The sequence below is a fragment of the Vidua chalybeata genome, chromosome 12 (assembly GCF_026979565.1).
Source record: "Vidua chalybeata isolate OUT-0048 chromosome 12, bVidCha1 merged haplotype, whole genome shotgun sequence".
Lineage (NCBI taxonomy): Eukaryota > Metazoa > Chordata > Aves > Passeriformes > Viduidae > Vidua > Vidua chalybeata.
In genome coordinates this window covers 2263612-2289858 of record NC_071541.1, presented here as the reverse complement: position 1 = coordinate 2289858, position 26247 = coordinate 2263612, and the positions used below count along the sequence as shown (strand labels likewise).

General features: G+C 49.0%; 1 protein-coding gene across 1 annotated transcript in view; it reads left to right on the top strand.

Annotated features, from left to right (window-relative positions):
* The first annotated feature begins 645 nt into the window (after window positions 1–645).
* LOC128794219 (contactin-4) overlaps window positions 646–26247 on the top strand; it is a 284248-nt gene continuing 258646 nt past the window's right edge. The window contains exon 1 of the mRNA XM_053953926.1: window positions 646–724. The gene's annotated coding sequence lies outside the window, so the exon portion shown is untranslated. The remainder of the gene's footprint in view (window positions 725–26247) is intronic.

Below are 26247 nucleotides of genomic sequence, written 5' to 3'. Positions count from 1 at the left end.
CAGCACACGCATTTCTTGGACGAGGAGGAACGGGAAAGGGATGGAAGGAGACGGTGGATGCAAAGGGCTGAGCGAGAGGCTGGCAGAGCAGGCGGGTGAGGAGAGGCTCCCTTTAAAGAGCGAAATAATTACGGCAAATCTGGGATTAAAACCGGAGGGCAACGCGCCGAGAGAGGGGGAAATAAAAAAAAAAAAAAAAAAAAAAAAAAAAAAAAAAAAAAAAAGCCGCGAGAGGTAATTTGGGCTTCTGTGGTCTCCCCTAGTGGGACCGGGGCTGGTCGGGGACGGGGAAAAGCGGGGAGCGCGACGGGAACGGGCTCGGAGCTGCCCGGGGTGCGGGTGGAGCCGCGGGTGCGGGAAGAGCCGCACCTGGGCCGCAGCAAAGCGAGCCGGGGGCAGGGCAGGGGATGCTGCCCGCGGGGCCGGGGACCGAGCGCTGCCGCACGGCCGCGGGCGGGCACCGGGCGGGCACCGGCGGGGCAGGAAGGGTTAAAGCGGCCGCCGCCGCTCCGCCGCCCGCCCCCCGCGCACGGCGGGGCCGGGGGTGGGGTCTGCGCGGAGCCCGCCCGGCTCCCGCCGCTGCCGCTCAATGCTGCGGCCGCGGGGCTGCGGGAGCCGCGCTCGCCGCGCACCTCGGGGCTGCGGGGGCTGCGGGAGCCGCGCGGGAGCGCCCGCACCCGCGGAGCCGCGCCGGGCCGGGCATGTCCCCCCCCTCCCCGCACAGGTAAGCGCGGCTCGGCACGGCACGGAGAGGAGGGAGGCAGATTTAAAACGGGGATAAAAAAAAAAAAAAAATAAAAAAGAGAAATAGGGAGTAAATAAGGAATTTTTAAGCAAGGCTGCGGCGCGGGGGAAGGAGAGCGCGGGCGGGCTGCGGAGCCGGCTGAGGGGAGGCGCGGCCCGAGGGGCGCGGAGCGCGGTGCCCGCCGGGGTCCCCCCGGTGCCCCCGGAGCGCGGAGCTGCCGCGGGGCGCGGAGCCGTGCGCGGGGTCGCGCAGAGCCCCCGGCCGGGGTGGCCGCGGACCTCCGGACCTAGAGCGGCCGCATCCCTGAGTGAGAGCCGGAGCATCCCCGAGTGAGAGCCGGAGCATCCCTGAGTGAGAGCCGGAGCATCCCCGAGTGAGAGCCGGAGCATCCCTGAGTGAGAGCTGGAGCATCCCCGAGTGGGAGCAGGAGCATCCCCGAGTGGGAGCGGGTGCATTCCCGAGTGGGAACCGGAGCATCCCCGAGTGGGAGCGGGCGCATCCCGGAACGCGGACGCGGGGATGCTCCCGCCAGGCTGCTCCAGGCGCACGCAGAACTTTTTGCCGGCTCCAGCCGCGTTCCCGGCTGGAGTTGAAGCTCCTTTTGCTTTCCCCAGGCTGCTGCTGCTCCCGTGTCGTGAGCAACATACCGCAGCGTGTTGTTTTATTTATCCCAGACAGGAACGGCTTGCTCTCGAAACTACAAATTAAAGGATGCTGCTTGCATAACAAGTGGCAATAGTTTGTATCTTACATACTAATTACCCGTCACCTTAATTTAGGCTAAGCCAAAGAAGGGCTTTTTTTCCCGAGGAGGGCTCGTTCGATAGAGCAGTCTGGTGTTTTGGAGCCACGTACTCCTCTCCCCTGGCTGGATTAATGTGGGCAGAGGATTAAGAGCCAGAACATTGATGAGGAACCCTGGGGTGCGGGGAAGCAGGGCACGTTTGGCTGGAGGCAGAAGTCAGTTTTTGTGGCTGCGCTCGCCCATCCTCCGGTTTCCATGGCTCGGTTCAGGACCTGCATCCCAGCGGATAAATCACCGAGGTGGGAGCAGGGGCTGGCGGCAGCTCCTCTTGCGATGCTCGCGATACTCCGGAGCTCCTTTCCAAGGTCCAGCACCCCCTGCCCCGCAGTGGGTGGGTGGCTGGCTGTGCCCCCGTGCTGGCAGGGTGCCCAGGGGGTGCCGTGACCCATCCCCGTGGCTGTCGGAGCCCCTTCCCTGGTCCCTCTGGCTCCTGCAGCAGCTCCAGCCCAGGTGTGCAGGTGATGCTGCAGCCGGGCTCCACAGCCAGCACCGAGCGTGGGGAGCAGAATGATGATGGGGGCTTGCACTTAACAGGGTCCTCCAGGAGCTTTTCCTGCTGCTTTTCTGGCCGGGAAACTGAATTTTTCTTCTTTTCTGGACCTGAGGGAGCAGCATTTTTACCCTGCGTTTGTAAGTCCCTGAAAACTGCTTGAATGGCTCTTGAATAATCCTTCAAAGTCACCTCCCCTCTTTAATCTAATACCAAAAGGACTTGCTTTACATGGCTAATCCCTCTTTCCTTGCTGTACAGCCTCATTTAGAGGTGTGCACGCTGCTAATTTCCCCTTGGCAGCCTGCTGGAGACAATGGCTTCCACTGGCGAGCAGCAACCTCTCCCTCCCGTGCTGAACTCTGGGCACAGCTGAACCCCTCTGACAAGAATTTGGGGGATTTCGGGAAGCATCCCTTGGCAGGAAGCCCCCCCAAACTCCGGGTGCATTTCTAAACCCCACAGCTGTTGGCTGGTGGGAGTGGAGGGCAGCAGGGTGTGCCTGCAGGTAGTTGGAGTTGAATGATCCTGGCAAAACTCTGGAATTGGAAGGATTTTCCCACCCTTCTGCAGTGGAGCCGAGCTCTCTCCCAGCCCGTCTGGCGCTCCCGGAATTTTAAGCTCGTTCTGCTCTCCACAATGACAAAACGTGTGTAGGGAATGTGAATGACAGCAGAGGAGCAGCTCACCTGTGCAGGCAGCCTCCTGGAAAACGGGCTGAGATGCTGCAGCCTCCCAAGCCTGGCTCTCCATGGGTTGACAGGGATGCCTGGGGCTGCCAGCCCCTCACCTGAGCTCACCAGGGGTGCTGGGGAGGGCAGGTGTGCCTTCAGTGTGCTGGGAGGGGTGAGGGGTGAGGTGTCCTCTGCCCTGGGCCACGAGGACACCTCTGCCCGTGGGCTGGGTGTCCCTGAGACCTCGGCCATCCTCCTCCAGGGGGTCCTGCCTTGATTTTCCAGAGTTAATCCCTCCAGTGCTTGATTCCTGAGTGCTGGTTTCCAGCCCTTGGCTGAGGAGCATTATTCCAGAGGGAGGGACAGCAGCCAGCGAGCAGCTGCTGACAACCCACCTTGGCTCCCAAACTTGGACCTCTTCATGCATGAAAGGCTTTCTTGTTGCTATCCAGGTCTTTATTTACTGGAATTAACATTTCCTTGGTTTCAAACTCACTCCTGTGTTACCCCATCAGGGACAGCTGGAAATCAGGGGTGAGCTCACATAAAATTTCTCCCAGAGATGCAAAACTTCGGAGTAATTTTGTAAATATTCTGATGCCACGTGATTTATTTACCTTGGCTTCAGGAGTTGACTTTGTCTGACAGTTCTGTGGAGTTGATTTAAAAAAAGAATATTTGAAACTCAGGGGTAAAGACGAGGCAGAGTGAAGGAAGGATAATACCCACGAGACAGATAGATCACTGCCTTTTTATTTGCTGTTGTGGTCTTGTTTAATTCTGCTTGCTGAGCATTCTGGAGGGGCTGGTTCCCATCAGGGCAGGGTGGACACAGCCCTGGCGCCGAGCAGGCAGCTCCCGGGATGCAGACGGAGCAGGAGAAGCTGCTGCTGCTTAAAAATACTCTGCTGCCTTTGAAAGTTCATAAATCATCACAGATCTATTTTTAGCCCTATTAGGATAGAGCAAGTCTGGGGTTTCTTCCCACACCTCCCCTGTGTGGCCTGGAATGACCTGGTGAAGTCTCTGCAGGAGCAGTTTGCTCTCTGCTTTGATGTGGTGCTGACCCGGCGCTCAGCCCCGCTGTCACACGGAGGATTCAGCTCTCTTTGAAGAGGCTTTGGTGCAACAGTTGGGAATTTTCCTTCCCGTTGGGAGTCCGTGCTGCTTGGTGGGTGAGAGATGTGCAGCCCCTGGCGGGGAGGTAATCACAAACACGGCAAAGTGCCGTGAATCACCCCAAATCCACAAATGTCAGCTGCCGGGGCTGAGCATCTTCACCGCTGTCTGCCACCGTGGTTACTCGAGTGCAGATATGGATATCATGGCAGGAGTGATTCATTCTTTTTATTATTAGCAAAGCAAATCCATAATGATGACACGCTGCTGATTTACTGCTTCACTCCAGTGCACAACTCTTCCCTGCCTCCTCCTCCCAGCAGCCACCAAATCTGGGGATGCTCGAAGGAAATGTGTCAAATCTGTGTCAAATCTGCTTCTCATCCTAACAGGAATGAGCTTCACACTCCTTATGAACCAAGAGAGCAGTGTTTTGTGCACTAAGCAGGGTTCTGAATGTGTGGATGTTGGGAAATAACTCCATTCTTTGCTATTCCCTGGGTGCAGTGATTTTATCTCAATCTGCAGGGTAAAGATCTGTCCCAACCCGACACCAAGAAAAAGAACGAGTTGTTGGGGTGTTTTTAATTGCTGGGTTAAATCAATGAAAGTCAAGGCCTCAGAACCATCAGGGTCAGAGCATTTTGAAAGCAATCTGGTGGCTGTCACGGGCAGAGTTCAGCTTTAGGAAGGTGGAGCAGAAGAGGGAAGTTTTGCCTCTGCGACATAAATTTTTGCTTAGGGTCATAATCACAGCACAGATGTATCAGCATGTGGCCTCCAGTGAGGTAAGTGATGCACTTATTGCACTTCAGAAGGACTCGAAAAAATCATCTGCAGTCATATTTTCAAAATGACAGGGATTGATTTAAAAAATTGTGTTAAAGGTTTCAAAAACGAGGTTCTGCCACTTTTGTTGCTTCTATTAATTCTTTCTCAAGCTCCCAGCTGTTCAGCTGCTGATGCTGTATTCCTTGAGGACTTGCTGGAGATGTCTCAGGTCTGGCCAGACATCCTCATTCATGTTCTGATCTAGCCAGTACCCAGTTCTGCTGAGATAAGTTGTAATAAAGATAAAAGAAAAGCACCAGGATGGTTCTCCCCCACCTTTTGCCCTCTTTGGGTTTTGGATTCAGCGAGACTCAACCCTCTCATGTGGACTTTCCCCAGTTCTTGTTGAGAGCAAGACGTGCTTGAAAGACCCAACAGTTAATCTTGGTTTCCTCCAGATTTCCAGGAGACCCTGAGCTGAGCTGCTCCTAGCTCCAGACTGATTTGCTTTTCCAGGAGTTCTGACAGTGTTGTATCTTTGTTGGCCTCGGGCGGAATCTGTGTTTATCATTTATTTATATAAATGTTTAGCAGAGGAAGAGATGTGGTGTTTAAGGCCAATTTACATAAGGCTTAGCAGGTCATTGCATTTGATTAGAGCCTAAGAAGGGAGCAAAGGACATGCCGGGTGACTGTGGTGGAAAAACCTCTCTTGTGGAGAGGGATTTAATGTCAGTGGTGCTGCACAGCAATGACCTACCTGTGTGATTTTAACCCGTCTGTAAGTGCCTTGTTTATCAAACCCCCTTTATTCAGATCACAGGGCGTTATTGGGGAACACTTCCAGACAAAAAAACACATTTGCATCTCTGTGCTCCCAGTGATGGGAGTGTGGAGACCCAAAAATCCATCGGGGAGAGCCCCAGGGCTGCTGGGGCTGCTCAGGGCAGAGCTTTCCCTTTTAACAGCTCCTGTTAATGATTCCCATGGCTCATTTTTGCTCATTTTGACACTTTCCAGCTAGAGCTGGAGCAGAGAGATCTCTGTCCAGTTTGATCCATGGCCATGGTTTGGGTGATCTCTGCAGAGCGCAGGGGGTTCTTGAGCTCACACAAACAGCACTGAGGAACTTTAATCAAATAAGATCTTTTTATTCACTGCTACCTTGCTCAGTGGTCAAAGCCCTCTCCTCTTGTCATGAATGAATGGATGAATCTTTCTGGGCTTTTTCTCCCAGTCTTTAAAAAAAAAAAAAAAATGAAACCCCCTCTGAACAGCACTCAGCTCCCAGCTTTTTAAAAGAGTTACTTAGCATAAGAGCAGAACATTTGCCTAAGAGGGTTTCAGTCCAAGAACGACTTTTCATATTTAATTGATCTGTATTGTTCAATTAGGGAGATGTATCGTGCCCTCTGTTGTGCATGTATAGCTGGAAGCAGAAATGAATGAAATATGAAGCACAGCACAAGAGTGATTTCAGCCTGAATGTGCTGTTAGTGATGCACAGAGCAGGATTTCCACCCCTCCTGGATCTGTGTGAGTAAACAGGGATTGTGTAAATTCATCAGTTACCTTTGCCTTACAAATGAGCCTGAATTGTAACATCTGTTCTTATTCTGCTCAGAACTCAGTAACCTCTTTGTTCTAAATCCTATTTATAAACATCCCCAGCTCCTGAATGAGCTGTCAGGATTATCCCAGTGTGTCGGGCTTGTCTGGGAACAGCTGGATTGCTCTTCTGAGCCCTGCCAGCTTCCCAAACTCAGGTGTGTGCTGAGCATCCCGGCGGTGCCAGGCACGCGCGGGAGTGACACGGGTCCCACAGGGTGGCAGCACTCAGCCCACAGCGCTGATCCCACTGGGATCCCGCTGATCCCGGGAGCATCCCGGGGCACTGCGGACTGCTCCACGACCCGGGGCAAGGCGGGACACCCTGCTCCATGGGCTGGGGTAAGGCAGGGCATAGAGAACACCCTGCTCCATGGGCTGGGGTAAGGCAGGGCATAGAGAACACCCTGCTCCATGGGCTGGGGTAAGGCAGGGCATAGAGAACACCCTGCTCCATGGGCTGGGGTAAGGCAGGGCATAGAGAACACCCTGCTCCATGGGCTGGGGTAAGGCAGGGCATAGAGAACACCCTGCTCCATGGGCTAGGATGAGGCAGGACTCAGGAACACCCTGCTCCATGGGCTGGGATGAGGCAGGACTCAGGAACACCCTGCTTCATTCCCTGGGATGAGGCAGGACCCAGGAATACCCTGCTCCATTCCCTGGGATGAGGCAGAGCCCAGGGATGGAGCAGGGCTCAGGAACACCCTTCTCCATCCCCTGGGATAAGGCAGGACCCAAGAATACCCTGCTCCATCCCCTGGGATAAGGCAGGGCATAGAGAACAACCTGCTCCATCCCCTGGGATAAGGCAGGACCCAGGAATACCCTGCTCCATTCTCTGGGATGAGGCAGTGCCCAGGAACACCCTGCTCCATGCTCTGGGATAAGGCAGAGTCCAGGGATGGAGCAGGGCTCAGGAACACCCTGCTCCATGCTCTGGGATAAGGCAGGATAAGACTGTAGCTAACCCCAATTGCTGCACTATAATTTTCTCAGTGTCCCTAATTCTGAGGAATTGACACAAAAATGCATCAAATTTCTCCTTGGAATATCCTGTCATTGCCAGGGCTCTGTGCTCAGAGTCCCCCTTGCTTTCTCCCCGTGCTGTTTTCCCTCTGTCCCTGCCCTGCCAGCTGCAGCAGCTCCTCCCAGGTTTGGCTGACAGGTACAGGGCTTGGCTGGCTCAGCATCACCCTCTGCCTGCTCCTCCCCAGCTCCTTTGGTTTCCTCACAAAACGATCAGGAGAACCAGAGGATTCCTGTGCTGCACCCAGCACATTCCCAGTGACTGGCAGAAAGTGCTAAGGAATGACTTTAACCCTTGCAGGGCTGCGTGTCCGTGAGCAGAGCGTGCACAGCCTGCCCAGGGAAGCTGTCCTGGGAGTTCTCGGCACAAGGGATCACTGCTCCGTGCCACTCTCCTGCTTGGGGACATGCAGAGGCTTCCTAGGGATGTACACGTGCCTTACAAGGAGAGCTTGGTGTTAATCCAGTTCCTAAATCCACGTGCTGAGTTTTCATGGGATCAGGCAGGGGGCTGTGGGCAGGGAGGATGGAAGGAACTGAGCATCCTTCCCTCTCTGCCCTGGGGTCCTCAGCACAGAAAAGCCATGGAGCTGCTGCAGCAAATCCAGAGGAGGTCATGGAGCTGCTCCAGGGCTGGAGCCCCTCTGGAGCCAGGCTGGGAGAGCTGGGAGGGCTCACCTGGAGAGGGGAAGCTCCAGGGAGAGCTCAGAGCCCTGCCAGGGGCTCCAGGAGAGCTGGAGAGGGACTGGGGACAAGGCATGGAGGGACAGGACACAGGGAATGGCTTCACTGCCAGAGGGCAGGGATGGATGGGAGATTGGGAATAAATTTGAGGGGTGGGAAGGGGCTGGAATTCCCAGAGAAGCTGTGGCTGCCCTGGAAGTGTCCAAGGCCAGGTTTGGAGCAGGCTGGGACAGTGGAATTTGTCCCTGCCCAGGGCAGGGATGGGATGGGATGGGATGGGATGGGATGGGATGGGATGGGATGGGATGGGATGGGATGGGATGAGATTTAATGCTCCTTTCAACCCAAACAATTCCATGATTCTATGACGATCTCTGCTGCCACAACAACATTTCCATGTTGTTTCCCAGCCCTTTCCCACATTGTTCCCCCGTGGGAAAAGCAGGTGTGGAGCAACACCAGGAGTGAGGCTGGGGCTCTCCCAGGGAGCAGCAGCAATGTGCTGGATGAGCCAGAGAATTCCTCGGGTGAATCCAGTGTTTAATGGGTCTCTTCTAATTGCAGATTTAGGAAAGAAACACTGGTCAAATACATCTGAGAAGGGAGAGTGCAGAACATGGCCCGACTCAATATTTTCTCTAGTCAAGTGGAAAAAAGGAAGCCTCATATGAAAAAAGCTGGAAAGGTCAAACTAATTTGTACTTGTGTGATAATGGGTAATACCTCTATTGTTTATGAAGCCTGCAGAAGCCTTCCTGTGCTAAGCACTGTCATCTATCTGATGGTGATTTGGAGAAATTAAAAACGAAGTAGCAATTGTTCCACCCTCTGCGTGCCTTAATCTGCTTTGGGCGAGGATTCCTTTGAACAGTTCCGTGCTCTTTATAAATGAGTTGAGGTGAAATTTGCTCACTTCTCTTGACTGCTGTGGCTGAAGGAAGGAGATGGTTTTAAATAAAAAAAAAAAAAAAAAAAAAAAAAAAAAAATTGATACTGAGGTTGAGAAGAGCCAGACTGAAACCCAGCCTGTGTCTTGCTGCTTAAGCATTCTTCCCGTGTTCCCCTGGTTCTTTATTTTGCTGCAGTGTTTTCTATTTATTTACTAGGGTAAGTGGGAATTTTATGTGCATGTCCATCTCCTGCTATTCAAACTGGGATTGGTGAGCTCCTAACGCCCCACTGTGCTGCCTCGCTTATCCAGGTGGATTTGCAGCTCCTTTTAGCAGCCACTGGAAGTTGTGTGAGTTTTCCTGGGATTCTGGTTCCTTTCCAGGGATAGTTTCCATTGCAGAATTTCCCAGGGAACAACAGGGAGCTGTGTGGGGAGTCCCTCCTGCCTCGTGCTCAGCACCAAGTGTGAGCTCCAGAGGAATTCATTTGCCAGGCTTATCGCTGAGACATTTAATATCTGGAATGATTTAGGAGATCAAATTCTGGAGTTCTGGGCTGGCTGTAGCTGCATCTGTCATTGTTGCAGAACCTTGACAGTGAACAAAAGGTGCTGCAGGGAACCATAACTCACCCAGCAAATTAATGGGTTCCCAGCCTTGCTTGCTCAGCTAAATGGAGCCTGGGAGCTGTGTGGTCTCACTGGCCAAGGGTTTTCCACAAAAACTGTGTGGCTTTGGAGCAGGCATTCCCAGAGGGATGGAGAGAGCACAGCCCTCCTGCCAGCTGGCTGGGGCTGCTGCTTTCCACTCCTGCTGAAAGTGGGGATAAAACCCCTGCAGCTCCCTGTGAGCTCTTCTGGGAACACGATGCAATTGTTTTAAAGGATTGTTTTTTAATGGGGGTCCACAAAAAAAGGGTTTGATTGAGAAAATGTCATCAGTTTTGATGTCACATTCTGAGGGATGCTCACAGGTCACCAACCACCAGTGGTCATTTTTGCCACTGGGAAGGAAGATGCACTGTGAGGAGATGCTTGATCACCTTCCAATTAGCAGGAAGTGCTGGAACGTCCCTGGAGGGATTTAAAGGCTGTGTGGATGTGGCACTTGGGGACATGGGTGAGCGGTGGCCTTGGCTGTGCTGGGAAATGGTTGGACTTTATGGTTTTAGAGGGTTTTTCCAACTGGAATTCTGTGCCAGGTCATCTCCCTGGCCATCAATTTGCTCTTACTCTTTTTTCCTGATTCTGCCTCTCTTGCTGGAGGATGATCCCAGCTCCTGAGAAACCATAAAACTTTATGGTTTTAGAGGGTTTTTCCAACTGGAATTCTGTGCCAGGTCATCTTCCTGGCCATCAATTTGCTCTTACTCTTTTTTCCTGATTCTGCCTCCTTGCTGGAGGATGATCCCAGTCCTCTCTGAGTTGCCAAATTCCTTGGCCTGGTGGTGGGCAGGGTGTACCTGAGGGATTTGGGATGAAGAGAGATGATGCTCTGACCTCACACTTGGGCTGTGTTCTGAGGCAGTGGCAGGGTGACCTTGTTTACCAGCAGCTCCTGGAACTTGGATTTTGGGAATTACCAAGCCCTTCATGGTGCAATTGGTACCTTTGGCAGTTGGATTCATCACCCTGCAGGGCTTGGAGGGTAAAGGGGTGGGTGGGGTGCCCAGGGGGTTGGAGGCACCAAAAGGGCCCCAGAAAATGTGCGGAGCTGGGGATCTGCTCAGCACCACCCCGGCAGGGTTTGGCCACTGTCAGAGCCCAGCACATCCCTCTGGCTGCCCTGGCTGGCTCCAGACCCTGGCAGGGGGCTCAGAGACCCTGGCACAAAGTCAAAAACACCTGTGGCTTCCATTTTAGCCCGTGGGAAAAGCTGCCAACTCTGTGTGAGGAATTACAAGCCACAAGGGTTTGAGCAGTGTGGTAGTTGAATTAACACAGGGTGAAAAAGTAGAAATTTGGGATTTTTAGAATGGGGTTCAGAGGGACAAGATGGAGGGATTTGGGCGTGTCCTGACCTTCTTCTCCTTCTCCTTGTCCTCCATGTCTTGGTGTGATGATGACACTTTTCTGTTGGTAGAGGTAGAGATTGGTTTAAGGTAGAGATTCACAGTCTAACACAGGTGATAGGAATTGGTAATAAATTGTAAACATGCACTCGTAGTTTTGAGTGCATAAGGTGGGAGCTGCCCGAGGCTTGGAGCAGAATGCCATGGCCTCCTTGCTAGGCAGAGCTCGGCAGGTCAGAGAAAGAATGTTATAGATAAGAAGAAACAAACAACCATGAAAGCACAATCGGACGCGTTCCAGACTCCTCCTTTGGCTGTGTCAGGCTAAGGGAACGAGCACTCTCACAATCTTGGGGTCATTCCAAAAAAAAGAGACCCTGACAGAGCACATGAGCAGCTCTGTGAGCCCTGGACTCACACTTCTGGAGGTTAAAATGGCTCTGCAGCACTGAGCAGATCCAGGCCCAGAGAACTCAGGAAGTTCAGAGGTTTCTGGTGTAAATCTGTAGTTCTGTGGCCCAGCCAGTGCTCCCAGTCATTCCCAGTTTATTCCCAGACTGCTCCCATAGCCAGCCTGCCATCAGCACTCACTCTATCTCAGAGCCATTTCATTATTAGGATTATTATTGTATTTTTGAACCATTACCTAAAATATGGAACCACTGCCCCTAGAAAAGTGGATTATCCTTTCCTCGATAACTAATTTTATTTCACTCAGGAAAATTTGATTCAGATTTCTGAAACATTGCCACTAAGCAGCTTTCTAAGCAGAGTTGCAGTGCATGACCAAATTAAATCCGTGTAAGGAGAAGGGAAATGTTGTTGTTGCAAGTGTCCAAAGGGGTTGGAATGAAAATAATCTTATAGATCAAACTTAAATTGAGTTGAGATATTATGGAGGGAGCTCAGCTCTGTACCTGGAAAATCCCATCTGCCAAAAATGAACTTTGGGGTCACATTTTAAAATGGCATTTCTAGTGCTGGGCCATCCAGCTGCTCTCCCTGGGATGTCAGCCCTGTGTGAGGCACAGATCTTGCAAAGGGGTTTAAGCTGTGTGAATCTGCTCCATAAAAACCAACAAAACAACTTAAAAAGAAGGTGGAATGCTCTTTGAGGATTTATAAAACCCTTCCCAAGCTGCACCAGCCTGAGGGGGCAGATCCTGTCTCTGAGTGAATTTTGAGTAAGTTTGGCCTAAATTCTGTCCAAACCCAGCGTCTCCAGGAGAAAACACCTTGGGAATTCTGCAGTTGGAGGCAGCAGCAGCTGGAACCAAACTGGAGAATGGTTTGACCCTTTAGGCTCTGAATGGGCTTCAAATTCCAGGTGTTTACTGGCCCTTGTGGAGCTCTCCTGAGCTGGTTCTGGGCTGTTCTACTGCTGATGCAGAACTGAGGTGCACAAGACAGTCAGAGATACCGAGAGATTGAAGTACTGGAACTGCTAGAAAGTTCTACCCAAATTCTTTGAATTTTAGGGTACTGAGCAATTGGAAGAAACAAGTTTATGGCAGAGGAGGAATTTCAGCACTGACTTCTTTCCTTCTCCCCTGTGGATTGCATCATAACTCTGATGCTTAAAAGATTTAATTATTTTTGCACCTGTAGTTTTGCTTTAGATCAGTCTTTCCCAGCCCATGGGATTCAGGGTCTCACTGAATTCTTCCTTTCAAATAACAAATATCTAGGACTGGAAGTGTTTTTTTAAAGTGCAATCAAATATGATTTAGCTGACTAAAACATTATGAATAAACCCAAGCATTCACACAGAAATACTTGACAATATCTATACGAAGGTAAAGTCATCCATTAGCATTGTGTGAAATATAAAATGTCATCCAATATTTAAATCCAACAGCAGTGAATCCTCTGTAACTTTACTGACAGAACCTAAATTTAGGAACTAATTAAATTCCAGGGAACAGAAGAATACATTTCTCCCCTTCTTATAAGGACAAAGATTTGGAGTGTTAGCTATACTTCTATTTTTATATCATTGAGTAGACTTTTATATAGATATAACTATATACCTGGGGTTTTATTTTAAATTTCTACATCTGTATTTCAGGATCTTTGCTGAGAAGGCCCCAAAGTCCAGCTCAGACCCCTCAGTGAGGGAGCTGCTGATGCAGGTGGTTGAGCTCAGGGAGTGAAGGGATAATTCCCTGCCCAGCCAGCTCTGGATCCACCCCCACCGTCTGCTCAGAGCATCCAAAACAACTCATTTCACCCCAAAAGTCAATCCAGGCCTCTTCTTTCCCAGCCATTTCGCTGTCCCAGCCTCTGGCTGTGGAAGATTCCAGCTTTAAGGCTGTGGTGAAATTAAGTGTGGAGCCAGGATCGGGGCCAAACACTTTAAATAATTGATGGACAGCTTGATTTCTTTAGCCTTGCTAAAGTAAACTGAGTTTCAGATGAACAGGAGCTGACTTAGGTGTTTAGTTGGGGGGAAAAAAGCCCTTTGAATTCCACTGATTTCCCCCAGGATTAACTCAGCACTAGGAAAAATAACTTGAGAGGATCTCAGAATGGTTTGTGTTGAAATGGACCTTAAAGATCATCTGATTTCAGGGACAGGGCCATGGGCAGGGACACCTCCCACTGCCCCAGGCTGCTCCAAGCCCTGCCCAACCTGGCCTTGGGCACTTCCAGGGATCCAGTGGCAGCCACAGCTGCTCTGAGAATTCCATCCCAGCCCCTCCCTACCCTCGGAGGGAAGGATTCCATCCCAATATCCCATCTCCTGCTGCCTTCTGGCAGTGGGAAACCATTCCCCCTTGTCCTGCCAATTCAAGCCCTTTTTATTCTGCTCAGGCTCTTTGAAAAAAAAAAAAAAAAAAAAAAAAAAAAAAAAAGAATCTCTCTTAAATTAAATTCACAATCTGAAAAGGAGAAAGCAGCAAAGTTGTCTTTGCTGAAGGTGGCCAAATGTCCCAAGGCTGTTTTGACTTTTGTGTTATTGTAAATTTTTATAAATAAATAACACAACTGGAATAGCTGCACTTCCCATAACACCTGCCAGGGTGTGTGAGACAATGCAAGAGGCAAAGAATTCCAAGTTGCTGACCCAAATATTGGGTAAGTTGAGAAGGAAAGGCAAACAGAGACCAAACAAGCAAACAGCAGAAGGAGAAGCAGCTAATGAGCATCCATGGTTTGATTGCTTAATGGGGCTGTGGTCTTGAGGCTGGTGTGGAGGAAGGATGTCCCTGGGACAGGCAGGATGTGCAGGGAAGTGGAATTAGTGCTTCAGAAGGAGCAGGAAATCAGGAAATGTGTCTGTGCTGGAGGGCTCCTCATGTTCCACTGCTGCAAATGGCTCCATCTATTAGCTGGAAATAGCAGCGTGGCAGCCCGGGCAGAGTCAGGCTGGGCTTAGCAGGGAGGAGGCTGAGGAGGGGCAGGGATGTGCTGGGCTTCAGAGGAACTTTCTGCTTTCTGGAAACCTCCCGTGGAGCAGTTCCTTTTGCTGGTGGAATATCAGTGAAACAGGACACTCCTGAGAATTCATTTATGGGACTGTTTGTTTTCACTAATGACACAAGATACCAGATTCTTAAAAATTCTCAGAGCTACAAACGTGGTCAGAGCGCCAAATATGCTTTGATCCCAAATGCCTTTTTTCCCTTCTCTCTATTTTTTATAATCCTTTTGCTCCTTGGGTCATATTAGAAATTTGAACACTTCCTTATCCTTTTCTGAATCTGAACTTGTTTAGAAATCATAAAGCTGCCTTTGAGGTGGCTCTGGTGGCTTTGGGGGTGATGCTGTGGTGCTGGAATGGCTGGGCTGGCTCCAGGGGAGCCTTTCCAGCTCCCAAACCCGATGGCAAATTGGCCCAGCCCCTCGGAATCCTTAAAACCCCTCCTCGTGTTCCCAACGCTGCTAGCACAAGCACAAAAGCACGGAAAGGGGTTTTTCAAGCCCAAGGGAATGAATTGTTGCTGTTGTCACCTCATTCATTATCCTCTTCGTGAAGGAACAGGTGATGCAGCTTCTGCTCTGAAGGTCCCCGCTGTGCTCATCTCCTAAGCCACTGTCACTCATCCCCTTCATTTCTGAACCTTATCATTCTGCATTCCAGGTGTTGGGTTTGATCCATCCATCATCTGTCAGGAACTTGTCACAGACCCTGGGCACCTCCAGATGCATTTTCCGTGCAGGTCCTGCCAGAGGAGAGGAATATTAAGCAGGGAGGGTTGGGCAAATCACACACTTGCTCTGTTTTTGCTGTACTTCATCTTCAGGCTAGCCTTTTTCAGCACTTTTCCCCCCAAAAGAGAAGCTGGGAATTTGTAATGGGTGATTTGGGATTTGTGAGGAGTTTGTGGGTTTATTCCTGTGGATTGACAACCACTCCTGTCTCACACTTAAAAAAAAAACACTCAAGGAGAGCTCTGCCCCCATTATCCAAATAAAAGGAGGGTAAAACTTTGCCCACTTTACTCCTTCAGTTGAACTTGATCAAGCTCAGAGAGAGGTTTCCATAGTGCACAGTTTCCTTTTTCCAAGGAAAACTGTTTCCCTTTGTGTAATTGCTGCTGTTTTGTTTAATGGTCACTGTTGTGCAGGTTTAGCAGTCACTCCCCACACCTTGGAGCTTGTGAATGAATTTGCATATTTTAAATCAACATTAGCAGGGGAAAATCCAGTATTTGCCCAGGGCTGTTTATGATTTTTTTTTTTTCATTTTTAATACTGAAATGCAGGTTATGCTGCAGGATCTGGGCTATTCTAGCAGTCAGCTGTGTTATTTGATTACTTGGGTATTGATTCCTTACATCACCTGCTCCTTATTCACTGATTATATTTCATTTCTGTTCCCTCCTCTTTTGTAGAAGTACCAAATGAAAACCTGATAGCAGTTTCTGGCTTTATTCCTTTTCCTCTTCCCTGGTGGAGCCTCATGGATTACATTCCTTGTCTGCTTACCAAGCACTTTTTCTCTGCCTTTCTTCCTGAACAGGAAGACTCTGACTTGGAAGCACTGAACTTTTAGAGGGGATTAATTAATAATTTAATAATATAAGTCCACACTTGTAGCTAAGCTTTGTCCAGAGGATGCTCCATCCCTGGAAGTGCCCCAGGCCAGGCTTGGAGCACCCTGGGACTGGGGGTGATGTTCCCTGCCCATGGCAGGAGGTGGAATGAGAAAGCCTTTAAGGTCCCTTCCAACCCAAACCATCCCATAATTCCATGACCTTTAACCAGCCAGGATGCAGCTGAATTTCCAGCATCACTTCCTGCATCTTTCCCTTTCCCTGGGCCCCACGAGTGATGCACAGCCAGGGAGCCCTGGGACCACACTCAGATGCCCAGAACCCTTCCCTGGCACTGGGCACGGACCTGCCAGGATCCATCTCCTCCCAGTTTGGCATCTTGTCCTTTCCATTCCCTCAGGAGGGAGAAGGTCAGGGTGTCATCCCAAGAGCCTGTTCCTCTTCCAGAACTCCTCCAGGTCATTTTTGGTCAGTGGTGGGAGCTGGAGCCCAAGAATCTGCTCCTCCCTGCCCCTCCCTGCTCGCCCCTCCTGCTGGAACACTGCCTGTTACTGCTTCTTGCATTGTTTCATTTCTGCCCCGTGCTGAAATCCTCCTCTCTTCTTCCATCTGAAGTAATTAATTAGTCCAATTTCCATTTTTAAATTTCACTCGAGCTCGGGGAAAAAAAAAAAAATTGCCAGCCCTGCCAAAGTGCTGACATGTGTTTTATCAGAGATTTGTTAGGGAAGTCTTTAAAAATAATTCCCAGAGAAAAGTCAAGTGCAGTGAACGAAACGCTCGGAAAAAATCTGAAGTGCCCCTGAATATTTAGTTTGTGTCAATGAATAATGGAGAATGTGTTCTGGAGGGAAACAGGATGCAAGATTATTATTAGTAGTGGTATTAGTAGTATTAATATTATTATTAATTTTTCTTAAACCTCTTGGGTTTGTCCTTGCTGCAGGAGATGCTTAACATCTCTCAAAGCAGTGAGGTCTGGAGGTGAGATTTTGTAGAATACCATTAAACACCTCAGCTCCTGGTGGCACCTCGGGGGATGTCACCCCTCAAGAGGTGACTGACCATGGGACTGAGCAGTGACCACAGGTCACTGACCATGGGTTTATCCAGTTACATCACCACTTGCTGTGGCTAAACAAGGAAAAAGCGTGAAAGATCAGGAAGGAAATGACATTCCCAACCTCTGTGTTTAATCTCCAGGTGGCTCCATCCAGAGTCCTTCCACGCTGCCCTCGTTAGGGCTGTCCCTTTAAATGACTGTCACCGTGCCCTGACAACACTTAAACCATTACCTCGTTAAAAATTGCCTGCTTAAAACGCATCTCGGGGTGATGTGACAAATGGCTTTCTTCAGTTTAATGTGGAAGAGGAGCTAAATGAGTTAGGAAATGTTAATGTGGCCATGTTCTTCCCAGATAACCAGTTGCCCTTGGGACAGTATCAATAAGTGGCATTTATGTGATATTATGAATGTGTTAATTATGCATAGACAAAGTAACGAGTAAGCAAAGGTCAAGGACAAACGCAGCTCCCCCAGAAACACGCATCAAAGAGCTTCTAATATTTAAGTCATTTCCATTATTGAATATTCAGTGTCACTTAAATTATGTGCATCTTTTTCACTGCTTATTTTTCAGGCCGCAAACTGAGCAACTTCAAGGGCTGTGCAAATGTTTTGTGCCAAAACTCAGCACAGCTCCAGCAGTAGCTGGGCTGGTTTTCTCCATACCCTGGTGAACTGCCAGGTGGAATTTGGGATTGATTTCCTCTTGGAGATGTAACCTTGTGATGCTTTTTGCTCGAAATTCGAAATGAAGGAAATGAAAACGTGGCCGTGCTGGCTGTTAAACTGCTGAACCTTGAAACTCGATGCAAATCAAAACAAAATGCTCTGGAGACTGTAAATACGCAACTTTGCCCCAGTTCACTGCTCTGCTCCTTATCAATGTGCTTGGAAAAAGAATGGGCTGCAGAGTTCAGCCTTTGCTTTTTACTCCCAGCCATGGGGATAAAGCACTTTTTGGCAGGGAATCTTCTGAAATGCAGCAGATTTTGTGACATGAGGCAAGACAGAACTTAGCTGATCAATACGGCCATTAATTACAATTAAAGGCTCAGCCATGATTTTTACTTTTACATATTGGCATCTGGAAAAACAGTTAAAAAGTCAATAAGGGTCTAAAAGTTACTCTCAGGTTACTCAGTGAGGAACAGCAGTGAAGCCTCCTACGTCTCCCACAGGTATCTGGAAAAATCTCCCTCCCAAACAAGATGCTGTTCATGTATGAAATATTCATGTTATGACATCAAACCATGCTGCACATTATTTCGGTGCAGTAGGCCAAAATTAGATTCACATTTTATTTTACTTATAAATGCCTGTCAGAGTTGCTAAATCAGTTTGTCTTTGCTGTCTTGAAATGGTGTCAGTTTGAATTTCCTTCACGCTGCATATTGTTTTGGGCAAAGGCACATTCCTTCTCCATCCGAGATGGAGCGCCTTGTGCTCTTGAAACAAAGCTGGGAAAGCCCAATAATTAAGATTATTTTTAAAAAAACCCTCTCTGGGGTGGCAGCTTGACCTTTTTTAAGGTGATAGAGAAGCTACAAACACTGATGAATTGTGATGTTTGATTTTCAAGTAGCACTTTCTGGGTTATTTAATGGTTGTAGGGTGTATAACAGGGCATCCTGGACTCTTGCACTGATGGAAGTAGAGGAAAGCTTTGAGCAGCAGATTCTGAGTTCCTCAGTGCAGCTGAGGAAGAGTCAGATGATTCAGTGGTTGTAACTACCCTGGTCCAGGGGGGATCTGCATCCTTCAGGCTGGGCCAGTGGGGCTGAGGAGGAATTAGGGCAGGAAGGAGGAATTAGGGGTTTGTCTGAGCTGCCTTAAGGCACAACCCCCAATGAGCAGCCCTCAGCTGGGATGTCATCCTTGAACTCAGCAGGCAGGGGAATTCATTCACTCTTAGCTTTTTTTGGGCTGTGATATCTCATTCATGCATAAATAATCTCATTTTAGTTATCCTGATGCTAAAAAAAAAATTAAAAAGCTGCAGTCCCCAGTCTGTCAGATATTTACATTAGAAATATCCCATCAGAGGAGCTGAAAACTTCCTTTTTTTTCCCCCCCTGTCCCCTGGGTTCCTGGCTCCAGCCTGTGCCTGAGGCTCCATCCCTGCAGGCAGCTCTCCCAGCTGCTCCAGCCCTAGGGTCTGCCAAGGAGGCAGCACAGATCTCCTCACCAGCCACTTGGGTGGATATTTACACATTTTCTATTATTTAAAAACAGCTTTTGAAACTTTACCCTCCCTGCTTTTCTGCTCTACCCTAAGTGTGCTGCTGAAGGTCTTCATGCAAAAGCACCGCTGCCTTGTGCTTTTTCTGATTTCCCTGCATTTCCCTTGGTCTTTTAGCATAATTCTTTTGAGTTAATGCCATCAAATTTGGTGAAGTAGGGGTAAATAGTTTGTGCAAAGTAAAGGTGTATTGTTTGTGCAAAGGAGGAGTGCATGGTTTGCTGATGTTCCTGTTTTCATACTTTGAATAACATCCCTATAATCCATAATATAACTGTGTGTAATTAATTTCATGGAGTATGACCCAAACAAATGTAGCAGCTGGGGTATAAATCCTTGGGGTTGCCCTCAGCAGAGGCTGGGGACGTCCTGCAGGTCCAGCCCGGAGCAGAGGCTGGATGAGCCCAGCCCAGCACTGCTGCACAGCGGGAACTGCTGAGGAGCTGCAAGTCCTGCACCCCCTGCTCAGCTCAGCTCTCATCCTCTGCCTCCTCCTTTGGAGATGCCTGAAGTGCCCCTGTGCCTCCTTGACGTGCTCCCAGTTGTTTTCCAGGACCTGCTTTTAAGCTAAAATCCCTCTGCAAAGCTCCCCCAGCCCCGGTCAAGCCCCTGCGGCTCCTCCCGAAAAGCGAGGCCCTCGTGATGAGCTCCTGCATCCTCCATTAGGAGAAACCTCCCAAAAAGACTTTTTTCCCCAAACGATTTCTTGATAGCTGGCAATCTCCTGAATCATTTCTTACACAGAAATTGTTCTTGGAGGTGTTTTGCTCTGGTAGCTTCAGCCCTGGAGCAGGTTTGTCACCATTCCCAGCCTGAGGGCTGGTGTTGGATTTTTTACTCAGGTCACCTCCTCTTTTGTGTGCCTCTGTATTTTCCTGCCTGCCTTTGTGGGTTTTTTTTGTTTTTTTTTTTTTTTTTGGTCTATTCCTTTGGGGTCCAAGAGTCTTTGAGCTTGAACAATGTGACTGATCTGAGCTGTGTTTTAATCCAATGATAAATAGTTAATTTTGGAGGTTTAAGTTGACAGCAAAGCCACCTTGGAGTGTCAGGCTGCGAGACTTTGGTTTCCTTCTCTGATCAGATAAGGAGCAGATATTTCCTGTAAATCCTCCCCCAGTGTTCCAGTCCTACCATTAGAGCATTAAGTCAGATACATGACACCCAATTTCACAGTAATTCCTGAGGAAAAAAGCACATTATATTTTTTTAATGGGCTTCCCAGGACTTACTTTGTTTCTTCCTGGTGAATATGAATTCCAGCGAGTTCATCTGAATTCTGACCTTCAGATACCCAAAGATCCAGGAGTTCTGAAGTAAAAATATGGTTTTTAAAATTGTGTGTTCTCCACATGAATGCTGTCTTCTGTTCCCATGAAATCCCCGTGGAGTGCAGGGATAAAACTGCTCTGAGTGCTCCAAAATTCATCCGTGTGTTTATTACGAACCACTTACAACTCGTAGAAATATTGTTTGTGTCGACATGACCTGTGCCAACCTTTTCCTCTCCAAATGCCTTTGTTTGGATTGTGTGCTGCCTGCAGGATCATCGCTTCTCTTCATCTCCTTTTCTTCTGACTGCCAAGAAACGCCAGGCAGATCCCAGAAACTTCTCCTAATGTGCTGTTCCAGGCCTTCCCAAGAAACCTGGCTGAATAAATATCCATTGAATAACTGGAGAATGCATTCAGATTCTTTTTATTTTGATTTATGTTCTATCTTCCTACCTGTGCATCTCCCAGAGTAATTGCCAGTTTTTGCCTCCTACAGAGAGATATAATAGAGCTGAAGAATGAGGAAAATGTGCTCTGTTTCTCTCTCTCTCTCCCTTTTGTAAGGGAGCCTTTATATTCTCACGCTCATAATTTGCAAACTGAAAATCAGCGCCTCGTTCCCAGCTGGCCTTGCTGGAAGGAGCTGTTTGGGTGCTTCCTGTGTCCCCTGTCCTTGTGCCACTGCCAGCACAGGGACACGTGGACACACAGCTCACTCCCCTGTGTGACATCTGTGTGTCCCAAATGAACAGGGAGCTGGGAGCCAGTGTGCTCCCCATCCCAGAGCTCATGTTCCCTGTCCCAGAGCTGTCTCAGACCTCGTGTCCCCTATCCCAGAGCTTGTGTCTCCTATCCCAGAGCTTGTGTCTCCTATCCCAGAGCCATCCCAGACCTCCTGTCCCATGTCCCAGAGCTCCTGCCTCCTATCCCAGAGTTCTTGTCCCCTATCCCAGAGTTCTTGTCCCCTATCCCAGAGCTCATGTCCCCTGTCCCAGAGCTGTCCCAGAGCTCGTGTCCCCTGTCCCAGAGCTGGTGTTGCCATGCTGTGCCAGCAGCCCTGGTCACTGCCAGCGCTCAGCTCTCCCCAGTCACTGTGCCGTGTCCCTGGGATGGGTGGCAGGGTCCCCTCTGTCACCTGGCAGGGGGTGCAGGGTGGTGGCTGCTGTGTGGAGCACCTCAGTGTGTTGGGGAAGGGCTGTGTGAGATCTGAGAGCCTCCTGAAGCGCTGCTGTCGCTGCTCTGCAGGGACCTTTGCTTAATCCCAACAATAATAATGTCACCGGGGTGCAGCGGGAGCTCTCCATCAATTAGTGCAGTCATGCTTCTAACGAGCCATGGCTAATCACACGTGTTTAACCCCCAGGTGACACAGCCCAGCTAGCTGTGTGACCTGCAGGTCCCAGACACGATCGTGTTGTATTTTGTAAGCAAAAAATGTAATATTAATAGAGATTTCCAGTTGAGTGGCCCTGTCTTCTGCACTCAGGTTCCTCCCTGGACTGAGCAAACTGCACAAGGACAGCACTGCAGGTCTGCAATGTCTGGGTTGGAGGGGACCTTAAAGCCCCTCCAGTGCCACCCCTGCCATGGGCAGAGACACCTTCCACTGTCCCAGGGTGCTCCAAGCCCTGTCCAGCCTGGCCCTCATCTTCCAGCTGATCCCTCTGATGCCTCAGGTTTTTCCTTTTTTTATTTTTCACATTCTCTGCTGCTTTAGTGTGCAGTTCTGGGCTTCATACTAGGGATGGTGAGCTCTCTGCACAGAGCAGGGAGGCAAAACAATTCCTGCTCCAGCTGGGCACCAAGGACAAATGAGCCAAAGCTCAGGCCCAGGAGCACAAACAGCGTGGGCTGGAGAGAGAAAAACAAGCAGGATGGGAGTGCCTGGGCTAAAGCTGGAATGGGACAATGAAGTGCAAGGTGCAAATGGAGCAGAGCTGATCCCAGTGAGAGCCCCCGGGAGCGCTCGTGCATTTTGGGACCATTTTGGTTCCTCTTGGCTGCAGCCCTGGCTGGGCTCTGGTGCTGCCCAAGGTGGATCCATGGAGGAGATCCTTGGAATAAATCCCTGCTTTATTCTGTGACTCTGCCCAGCCTCTGCTCTAGGCCAGCCTTCACCTCAAGGAAATAAAACCTTTTCTTGTGATCCTTCCCTTCCCACATGGAGCAAAACTCAAGCTCCAGCTGAGCTGTTGTGCTGCTCCCTGAGGAGTTCCTCAACTCCCTCCTTCCCTGTGGTCATGACCCTGGGCTGGGGACTCTCACTGCCATGTCTGAGACCCCTCTCTCTCTGCTGGGTTAGGTCGGGGTTAGTTTAGACTTTGAATTTAATCCCAGTTCAGTTGTCTGCAGTGTCAAGACCCAGCCTGACCTGTGCACCTTTGATGACCCTTCCAGCTCAGGATATTCTGTGAAGATCCCCCAGGCTTTGGCTGGGAGGAGTGTGGTGGTAAAGCACAGGGAATACACAGGGAAAAACACATAAATGGCACATAAATGACATAAATACACAGGGAAAAACATTCACATGCCAGAAAAGATTTTTCAAGCTATTGAAGGATTTCATTTGGATTTATAAATTACTGACAAAAAGAAAAAAAAAGCGTAATACGGTTCTAAGTTTGAAATAACAACTTTCCTCCTGCCAAAATGGCATGTTATGTGAGCCCACGATAATCCTGCATCATTGTGGCTCCCAGCAGGAAAAAATACTTATAAAATTACCATTCTGCTTGAAATTTACTCTCTGAACACCCTGAAAATCCTCAAGATCTCATGTAGGGATGCATTCAGTGCTGCTTGAGAGAAATTCCTCAAGGTTGTCCAGTCTTTGAGCACTTTCCATTGGATCTATTTGTGTGTCATTGTGGGATGCAAAAACCTCAGAAACAATTAAGACCTCAGTTTCTAATAACCCTTCTGGCACCATTTATACCTTTATCAAGGAAATAATAAAAAATTAGCCATTTAGGCCACCAAATTGGCCTCTTTTTGCGTGGTGCAGTTTTAGTTTTAATCAGTACATGCCTTTACAACCCTAGGAGGAATTCATTATTTCTGTAGCCACAGCATGGTGTCCTTTCTCCTTCCACTTAGACTACATTTCTTGCCATTTGCAGGATAAAGTTTGAAAAGTTTAATTATAGAAAGAAAAAAAAAAAAAAAAAGGGTCATAAAGCATAAAGAAAAAAAAAAAAAAAACAAAAAAACCCTCAAGTCTTGCAGATTTATGTTATAAATGATTGAGGCTGGCCACGATGTTCTGAGGGACTGTATGAAAGGACAGGTTGCTGCTCTCTTCCTGCATTGTACTGCCACATAACTGCCTAATTTGGCATTAATTAAGTGTTAATTTATCTGCAGGAGATTTGGCTTTTAGGTCAGGTGCATTTAAGCCAAACTCTCCCCTCATCAGTGGTGACAGCAGGGCTAAAACCAAGCCTTGAGTCAGGATTAGTGACCACAAAACCAAGTCTAGGAACTGCTCCACATCATCCCAAATCAGCCCAAGAGCCAGAGAATGAGTAATAAAACCCATCCTCAATGCGAGGAGAAATAAACATCATTACAAGGTCAGCGCTGCTAAATTGCTCTCCTCGCTGTATTATCAGAAAATAATGAGAAACACCTTCAGCCTCAGAGAGGAGTCAATAGAAAATCAGCAAACAGCCACTGCAGACATCCTTTTATTCCAGCGGCAGCCAGGGACGAGCGCCGGGATAACCCAAACCCCGCCAGGCACGCACAACCTTTAGGGAAAGGACAAACACATCCCAGCCCTCAGCCAAGCCACCCACTGCTGTTATGTTATGAATGGATGGTAGATTTGCCGTCTGCGTGTTGGTGAAATAATGAAAAAATCCCGGGATTTGGGAGGTGTAAAATTGCAGAGAATTTCTGTTCCTAGCCAAGCCGGCCGCACGATTGGCGGTGAGCGGGGTGGCGGATGGAGCTCCGAGGAGAGGGAATGAGGAACGCCAGCGGAGAGAAGGGTGTGGAAATCCCTCTCTCCAAACCTAATCACAGCTCCCTGTCCTATTGCCAGCGGCAGGGAGAGCGTTCCAGGATGGGAATGAGAGGATAATTATGTTGGAAATCACAGCAAAGGGGGCGTGTGGAGAAGAGGAGGCTCAGAGGTGACCTCGTTGCTCTCCATAACTCCCTGAAGGGAGGCTGCAGACAGGTGGGGTCGGTCTCTTCCACCGGGCAGCGCTGACAGAACAAGAGGACACAGCCTCAAGCTACGTCAGGGAAGGCACAGGTTGGATATTAGGAAAAAAAATTTCACCGAAAGAATCATAAAGTACTGGAATTGTCTCCCCAGGGAGGTGGTAGAATCACCATCTCTGGATGTGTTTAAAAAAAGACTGGACATGGCACTTGGTGCTACAGTCTAGCTGAGGTGTTAGGGCATGGGTTGGACTTGATGATCTCTTTCAACCTCATTATTCTGTGATTCCGTGATTCTATGATTCCATGATTCCATGATTCTGTGATTCCGTGATTCTGTGATTCCATGATTCTGTGATTCTGTGATTCCGTGATTCCGTGATTCCGTGATTCTGTGATTCTGTGATTCTGTGATTCCGTGATTCCGTGATTCAGTGATTCCGTGATTCTGTGATTCTGTGATTCCGTGATTCCGTGATTCCGTGATTCCGTGATTCTGTGATTCTGTGATTCTGTGATTCCGTGATTCTGTGATTCAGTGATTCCGTGATTCTGTGATTCTGTGATTCTCTGATTCTGTGATTCCGTGATTCCGTGATTCCATGATTCCGTGATTCTGTGATTCTGTGATTCCGTGATTCTGTGATTCTGTGATTCCATGATTCCGTGATTCTGTGATTCTGTGATTCTGTGATTCTCTGATTCTGTGATTCCGTGATTCCATGATTCCGTGATTCTGTGATTCTGTGATTCCGTGATTCCGTGATTCCATGATTCTGTGATTCCGTGATTCCGTGATTCCGTGATTCTGTGATTCCATGATTCTGTGATTCCATGATTCCATGATTCCATGATTCTGTGATTCCGTGATTCTGTGATTCCGTGATTCCATGATTCCGTGATTCCGTGATTCTGTGATTCTGTGATTCTGTGATTCTGTGATTCCATGATTCTGTGATTCCGTGATTCCGTGATTCCGTGATTCCGTGATTCTGTGATTTCGTGATTCCATGATTCTGTGATTCCGTGATTCCGTGATTCCGTGATTCCGTGATTCCGTGATTCTGCGTGCTGACTCAGGGCACTGTCCCCTCCTGCCCGCCTCTGTCACCCCGTGCCACCTGTCACACAGCGCTTTACCCACGGATGGGGGGGAAACTCAGGGATTAACTCTCGGCCAATAGAGCATTCCAAGTGTAATCGCTCTAATTTGCGATGGTAAACCTCCCGTTATCAATTAATTTACATTGTACAAAGAACTATCTGATTATCTTAGCGCGGCGCTGTATTTACGCTGCGATTTGAGTAATTAGCTCGTAATTGCGGAGGGTTATTTATAGCCAAGAAAGGGGTACATTTATGTGTAGTTAAAATAATTGCAGTCTTTTGAGAGCAAATCTTTTGACTTTTTCCTCCTTTTGGATGCGCCTAACAGTTTGTCTGGCCAAAATTGTTGTGTGGGCAAAGCTGGGACTGCTTGGGTTGGGTTTGCTTAACTTTCATGTACCATTTAAAAGCATTTCCTCTGCCTGCCAGTCATACCCTCCTTTAAGAAGGGGATTTGTCGCAGGGCTGGGTGTGTGGAGGATGAATCCCGGCGAGCCGGTGACCTCCGTGCCTGGCATGGATGAACGCTCCCCGTGTAGCAGCTCTAGCACAAAATATTACCCCATTA